General features: G+C 43.4%; 1 pseudogene; it reads left to right on the top strand.

The window, feature by feature from the left end:
- The first annotated feature begins 609 nt into the window (after positions 1–609).
- On the top strand, positions 610–3935 carry LOC112641838 (gamma-soluble NSF attachment protein-like; annotated as a pseudogene).
- The last annotated feature ends 3395 nt before the right edge of the window (positions 3936–7330 follow it).

Raw genomic sequence — 7330 nt, 5'->3', positions numbered from 1 at the left:
TGGAAGAACCCAGAGTGGTCTCAGAAGTAATGATGGAGACCATGGTGGTCTCAGAGACTGTTGTGTTCTTAGCACCTGTAGTAGAAGCTATGGGGAGCAGAGATATTATTGTGGAAGATGTGGTGGTCTCAGAGACTATGCTGAAGGCCACAGTGGACTCAAAAGCTAGTAGGGCTACTAGCATGTAGTAGAGACTATCATGGCTGGAGATGCTATGGTGGAGGATCTGGTGGTATTAAAGGTGGTGGGAGGGACCATGGTGAAGTCAGAATCTTTGGTGGTCTCAGAGGCTGTGGTAGTTTCAGAGGCTATGGCAGAGAATGTGGTGGGCATGGATGCTGTAGTGGTTTCAGCAGGTCTTGCCACACTTGTGGGAGGCACAGACTCTGAAGCTGTGACAGAGGCTTTAGTGAAGACCCTAGTCATCTCTGAGGCTGTGGTAGAGGCCAGAGTGCTCTCAGAAGCTTCCATGGAAACCAACGTGTTCTCAGCATTGGTAGTGGAGGCCATGGTGGTATTAGAGGCTGTTGTGGTCTTAGAGCTTATTTTAAGGGTATCCATGGGCCCAGGCATTATTATGGAAGACATGGTATGGTAGTCTCAGAGACCATGATGAAGAGCACAGTGCATTCAGAGGCTGAGGTGATCTCAAAGGCAGTGTTGGAGAAAGTGGTTGACACAGACATGGTAGTGGAAGGTGGGATGATCTCAGGGGCTGTAGTAGAAGCTATGGTGGCATCCAAGTTTATGGAGATTTCAGAGGTGAAGGAGGATGCCATTGTGGGCACACATATTGATGTGGAGGGCATGGTGATCTCAGAGCCTATGCTGGAAAGACTCTGCAGTGGCATTTGAAGCTGCAGTGGAATCTATGGTGGCCCTAGGGCTTGTGGTGATTTCCGAGGTCATAGTGAAGACTGTGGTGGGCACATATGTCATCATGGAGGAAGAGGTGCTCTCAGAGCCTGTGATGGGCTTGGCAGTTATTGGGGTGACTAAGGAGGGCACGGACTTAGTGTTTGTCACAAGGGTTTTAATGGAAACGGTAGTGGTATCGGGGGCTGCGTTAGAGGTCATAGTGGGTACAGAGGCTGTGGTGGAGACAGTGATGGCCTGACAGGCTGAGTTGCTCTGAGGCCTACGGAGGAGTCCGTCATGGAGACCCACTGTGTGGTGGCCCCTGGGGCTGCAGTGGTCTTGGTTGTGTGCCTAGAAGCTGTGATAAGGGACATGGAGGGCTCAGAGGCTGTGCTGGGCCCAGGAGCTATAGTCCTCCTTAAAGTATATTAATTTTTATTCAGGAATCATTCTCACTTTTGCATTTATTTTAAAGATTTTTTTAAAAAAGTAATATCTATGCCTGATGTAGGGCTTGAACTCACAACACCGAGATCAAGAGTCGTATGCTTGGGGCACCTGGGTGGCTCAGTGGGTTAAGCATCTGACTTCAGCTCAGGTCATGACCTCAGAGTCCTGGGATGGAGCCCCGTGTGGGCTCTGTGCTCAACAGGGAGTCTGCTTCTCCCTCTCCCTCTGCCCCTCCTCTTGCTTGTGCCTTCTCTCTGTGTCTCTCATATAAATAAATAAAATCTTAAAAAAAAAAAAAAGTTGCACTCTCCACTGACTGCTGGACCGACCAAGCCACCCAGGCACCCCAATTTGTGCATTTTTTAAATTTAATTGGGAGCATTGCCCATCTTTGTCATTCCTGTGTCTGTTGAGTCAGCAGAACTATGTTACCCATGCATGTGGAAGCATGCACCTTATAGGGTGAAGCTATGATAGTTCTTTCCTCTTCTTTTTTTTAATTTTATTTTTATGCAGATGTCATGGGCATGACTACTGACTCAACTATGCTGTTGAATGAATGAATCATTTGATCTCTGTGCTTTCCTCTTTCCTCAAGAATTTTACTAATCAGAATCCTCAGGTTTTGGTTTTTGTGGGTTTTTTTCTCACTCTATGTGCCTAGGTGAATCATCTCATTTAACACATGCTAAGGAGGCAACACAAACAGAAACTGCATATCATCTCTCTAACACTAAGGATTGTTGGAGCTCAGATAAAGGAGAAAATGTGTTGTTCAAAAACATAGAGGTCATGTGGACAGATCTCAGAAGCACTCCCTAAGCTAGGTGGAAGTAAGGAGACGTCACACCAAAAAGGGAGGGCACTTGAGCAGAGACCCCCTTCACTCTCTGGGACTCTCATACTGTCCCTGCCTGAGGAGAGCTTATGGGTTGTTATGCATGAAAGGAAGGCAGTCAGGCTGTAAATTGGATAAGGCCAGATGTTGCTGGGTCTCTTGAGGCAGTCAAGGTCAGAACTGATGTGTTAGGCAGTAGTAAAAAGTTCTCTCAGTAAAGAGACACGAGAAAATGGTAGGGGGAGATACTTGGGATGATTTCTTTCTTTCCTTTATTTACTTTTTAAAAAGTATAAAGTGCTAGAACAAGTAGTAGCAGTGGGAATGGATTAGAGATTCTTGATTGCTCTAAGTTCCTCTCTGATAGGCATTCTCTGTGTCTAGAACTTCTCATTCATTCATTCGAAAATATTCCTTAAGAAGCTTCCATAAGGCATGTGGTATTTCAGGCATGGGACATAGTGGTAAAAAATTAGGTAGGAAGCTCTCCCAAGTAAGGGAGAAAGGCAATGAATAAGTAAATAGGTAACATCAGAAACAAAGAAACAAAAATCTGTAAAACTCTAACTAGGGCTCTTTCAGGGCCCAAAAGGAAGAGGCCCTCTTGATCTTAACGTGAGGGAGAGACTGTGGAATGGTGGGTCAAAAGAGAAATGAAGAGCTAGAACATCTTACCAAAGGAGAGAAATACCTGAAAACTGCTTTTAAAAAAAAATGCAAGCCAGATTATGACAGTGCCACTTCTGAATATGGAAAAGAAAATCTTCTGAGCAACAGGCATAATGTTGAAGGAGATGCAGAAACTACGAACTAATGCAGGTGCTTGGGTGGCTCCGTTGGTTAAGTGTCTGACTTTTGGTTTCAGCTCGGGTCATGATCTCATGGGTCGTGAGCCCATGTCGGGCTCCTTGCTTAGTAAGGAGTCTGCTTAAAGATTCTCACCCTCTGCCCCTCCCCCCACTCACGAGAAAAGCACTCTACACAGCATCCCTGTAGGCATTGGAACTGTAGGCACTAGAACTAGCTGGAAAGCTCATAGAAAATGTAGATCCGGAAAAGTCTGCACAATTCCATCAGCAGCCAACATATTTGAAAATGAGGACCAGTTCCACAGGCAGTTGAAGGCTTAGGGCAGGGCTCTAGACTGCTGGCACAAGAATTGACCAGGGAGCAGTGTATTCAGAAAAGAAAAACATTTATAAGGACATTAAGAACTATTCGCCTGGTTATAAGAAAACGGTTGCTCAAGTCTTAGTTCACATATTCAGAAATGGCCACAGAAAGGGGCTTCAGGGAGAGGTCTAGCACACCAGGTGCCCATGGAGGTCACAGCTGTGTTGCCCTAGCACAGCTTCTGGAAGGATATGACCAGAAAGGCCAAGCTGCACCATCGGAGGTCCCTACCCATGTTTCAAGTACCTGGACAGCAACAAGGTGAAACCGGGCCTGAGCGTGGTGATTCCAGGAGGCGGAATCAGGAAGAAGTCACCAGCAATGGTTGCACAACCATGTGCATGTACTTAATGCCACTGAACTGTACACTTTAAAAATGGTTAAAATGGTAGATTTATGTTATGTATATTTTACTACAATACAAGTTTTGAGAAAGAGAAAGGAGGAGGAGGAAGAGGAAATCAGCCACATCACCAGAGGCCCAGCCTGACGGTGTCCCCACCACAGAGCTGATGAAGAGGAAGGTGCATATTCAGAAAACTCTGCTAGCATTCTGCTTTGCAAAAAGAAAAGGAAGAATTCTGGAATGCCATCTCCTGGACTGGGAACCTACTGAAGAGCATTCCATACTTCCCTGTGGCTGTGCCTGGCAATGCTAACAAGGACTGCAATTTTTAGTTGCCCATTTCCCAAATCGCTGGTCTGCACCTGCTACCTGTGAAACATTTTTAAAATTCTTTCCGTAAGAGCTTTCTTAAGACACAAGCAGGAGTTAACAGCAAATGTGCTGTCATGTTTTAACACAGCTGATTTTTAAATTTGTGAGCCAAATGCTAGATAAATTATGTTCTGAGAAACTAAGGTAATATGCTTGGATTATTCTCTCTTGGGCTTGTGTAATTTGCTATCAGAGAATTTATTTTTCGTTTTATTTAGTAATTGCTGCTGAAAATGAGGTTAACTGATAAGAAAATTAGAAATTTAAAATTGTGTTTTGTTTTGAAAAGGATATTAATTCCACATGATATTGGATACATATACATTATTAAGTCTTTTCAGAGGCAAAATTGGGACAGGAAACTATTTTGAGTCTTGTAATATTACTTAGCCCAATAAAAGATGCATTTAAGGTCTTTGTTAAAAATCTATAAATATAAAAAAAATCTATAAATAACAATATAATATGAATGTGTGATGTTTAAGTCTGTAGGTGTAAATAACAGGAGAAAAACTAAAAGTTAAGAGTTGCCACCTCTGGATAGCAAACATCAGATGTGAAGGGGGCAGGTGCAACAGAGATAGCTATTTTTTGTAATGAATCTATAGGACAACTGGACTTTAAAACTATTCACATGAATTACTCTGATAAAATTTGCAAAGGAAATATATATACAGTGAATAGAAGATGAGAAAATAGAGATTGTGTTTTTAGGAATGATTTCAAGAAACTTGGCAATGACAGAGGGCAGAGCTGGGAAAAATATGGGCTTGTTAAGATGGATGCTGGAAGAACAGAACTTTTCAAAGTGTGGCCCCTGGCCCAGAGGCTTCAAGATTGGTTGGGAGCTTGTTAAAATGCAGATCCCAGCCCCAACCCCAAACTTACTGACTCAGGAACCCCAAGGGACAGGGGCCAAAACCTACATTTTAGAAATAATATCGCATATATGCAATGAAATATTATTTAGCCATAAAAAAGGAAATCCTGCCATTTGTGACAACATGGATGGACCTTGAAGGCATTATACTAAGGGAAGTAAGTCAAAGAGAAAGACAAATACTGAATGATCTCACTTATATGTGGATGCTATAACAAAACAGCTCATAGATACAGAGAACAGATTGGTGGTTACCAGAGGCAGGGGGTGGGAGTGGGCAAAATGAGTAAAAAGGATCAGAAGGTACAACTTCCAGTTATAAGATAAGTAAGTCTTGGGGATGTAATGTACCGCATGGTGACTATAGTTAATAATACCGTGTTGTATATTTCAAAGTTACACAGAGTGTAGATCTTAAGTTTTCAACACACACATGCAAAAATTGCAATTATATGTGGTGATGGATGTTAACTAGGCTTATTGTGGTGATCATGTCTCAATATATACAAATATCTAATCATTTTGTTATACACTTGAAACTAATATAATGTTGTATATCAATTGTACCTCAATAAAAAAGAATTTTTAATAAATAAATAAGTAGACAAATAGAATCTCTTACTGCTGATTCTTGTGCACACTGTTCTAGAGCGTGGATGCCAATGGGAAGGACCTGGAGAAGAAGGGGAAGTAGACAGAGTGTTGGGGAGGGGGTTAGAAACCTACGGAAAGGGGATCCTTGGGTGGCGCAGCGGTTTGGCGCTTGCCTTTGGCCCAGGGCGCGATCCTGGAGACCCGGGATCAAATCCCACGTCAGGCTCCCAGTGCATGGAGCCTGCTTCTCCCTCTGCCTGTGTCTCTGCCTCTCTTCTCTCTCTCACTGCGTGCCTATCATAAATAAATAAAAAAAAAAGAAACCTACGGAAAGGCAAGACAGGTTAGAAGGACTCCTCCAATGTTAAGAGGGATCAGGGAGGGAGAGAATGGATGCAGATGAGGGAAATTGTAGAGACCTGATGGTGGGAAGATGAGGCGGTGCCTGTTAGCATTTTTTGCACACTTGTAACTCTTCTGTATTTATGTGTCATTCCTTGTGTGATATCTGCCTTTCCCAGTGGACTGTGAGATCCCTAAGGCAGGGCCTGTTGTTGCTTTGTTCACTGATGTATCTTCAGATCTAGCATGGAAGAAATGCTCCAAAAATGTTTGCTGGACAAACATGTTCAATATGACATGACATCTAAGTGAAGTTGTTATGGGAAAAATAAGCCTGGAAATACAGGACTGGATTTCAGAGCAAATACAGGCTAGAGATGAGTCTGGAAGCTATCTGCAGTAATAATGGTTCAAGCTGAAGGAGTTCGCAGAGAGACCGGGAGGAGGAAGAGAAGAGAATGTGCAAGACAACAGTCTCCAGGGCAGAGTCACTGGGAGACACCAGAGAGAGGGCACAAGAAAAATAAAATATCAATGATTGCACACTACATATGAAACTAAGTATGTACTTTATGTTGGCTAATCGAATTTAAATTTTAAAAAAGAAACAAATATCAAAGGAAAAAGAAAAAAACACCATCCAAAAGTCCTTTTGTTCATTTAACCCAGGCCTGTTCCTATCAAATCCACACCTACCTGGCCTACTCCCTTTTCAGGCATTCCATCCTACAGTGGAAATGAAGAGCCTTTATAAGTTATTTGGCATTGGTTTTATTTCTTATTTTATTTTTTTAAGATTTTATTCATTTATTCATGAAGACACACAGAGAGAGGCAGAGACACAGGCAGAGGGAGAAGCAGGCTCCCTGCAGGGAGCCCGATATGGGACTCGATCCCAGCACCCCAGGATCACGCCCTGAGCCAAAGGCAGACACTCAACCACTGAGCCGCCCAGGTGCCTCTGGCATTGGTTTTAATCATTAAAATTAAATGATTAGGCACCTGGGCGGCTCAGTGGTTGAGTGTCTGCCTTCGGCTTAGGGCGTGATCCCGGGGTCCTGGGTCCTGGGATTGAGTCCCGCATTGGGCTCTTCGCAGGAAGCCTGCTTCTCCCTCTGCCTATGTCTCTGCCTCTCTGTGTGCCTCTCATGGATTAAAAAATAAAATCTTAAAATCTTAAAAATAAAATCTTAAATAAAATCAGAATGCCTGGGTTCTACAGCAGGAGTGGGCTGCAGAGGGCAAGTTGATGTCTGGACTCTCATTAGGACATGAAGTTTCAAGAAGAATTAAAAGCTTACTAGGGCCAGGGTTGTGGGATCAGTAAGATCAGTTGGGATAAGTTACATGGTAGAAGGAAGCCAAGGACTGGAACAGCTGGACTCTTGGGTTCCAACACTTTCTGTACAATATGCCCGGCTCACTTTGCTGTCTCACTTGGCCATTGCTGTGGGCTTTATAGTTGCTGCTGGGGGCG

This window comes from Canis lupus, chromosome 12, assembly GCF_003254725.2.
Source record: "Canis lupus dingo isolate Sandy chromosome 12, ASM325472v2, whole genome shotgun sequence".
NCBI lineage: Eukaryota > Metazoa > Chordata > Mammalia > Carnivora > Canidae > Canis > Canis lupus.
This window is presented reverse-complemented; position numbering and strand designations above follow the sequence as displayed.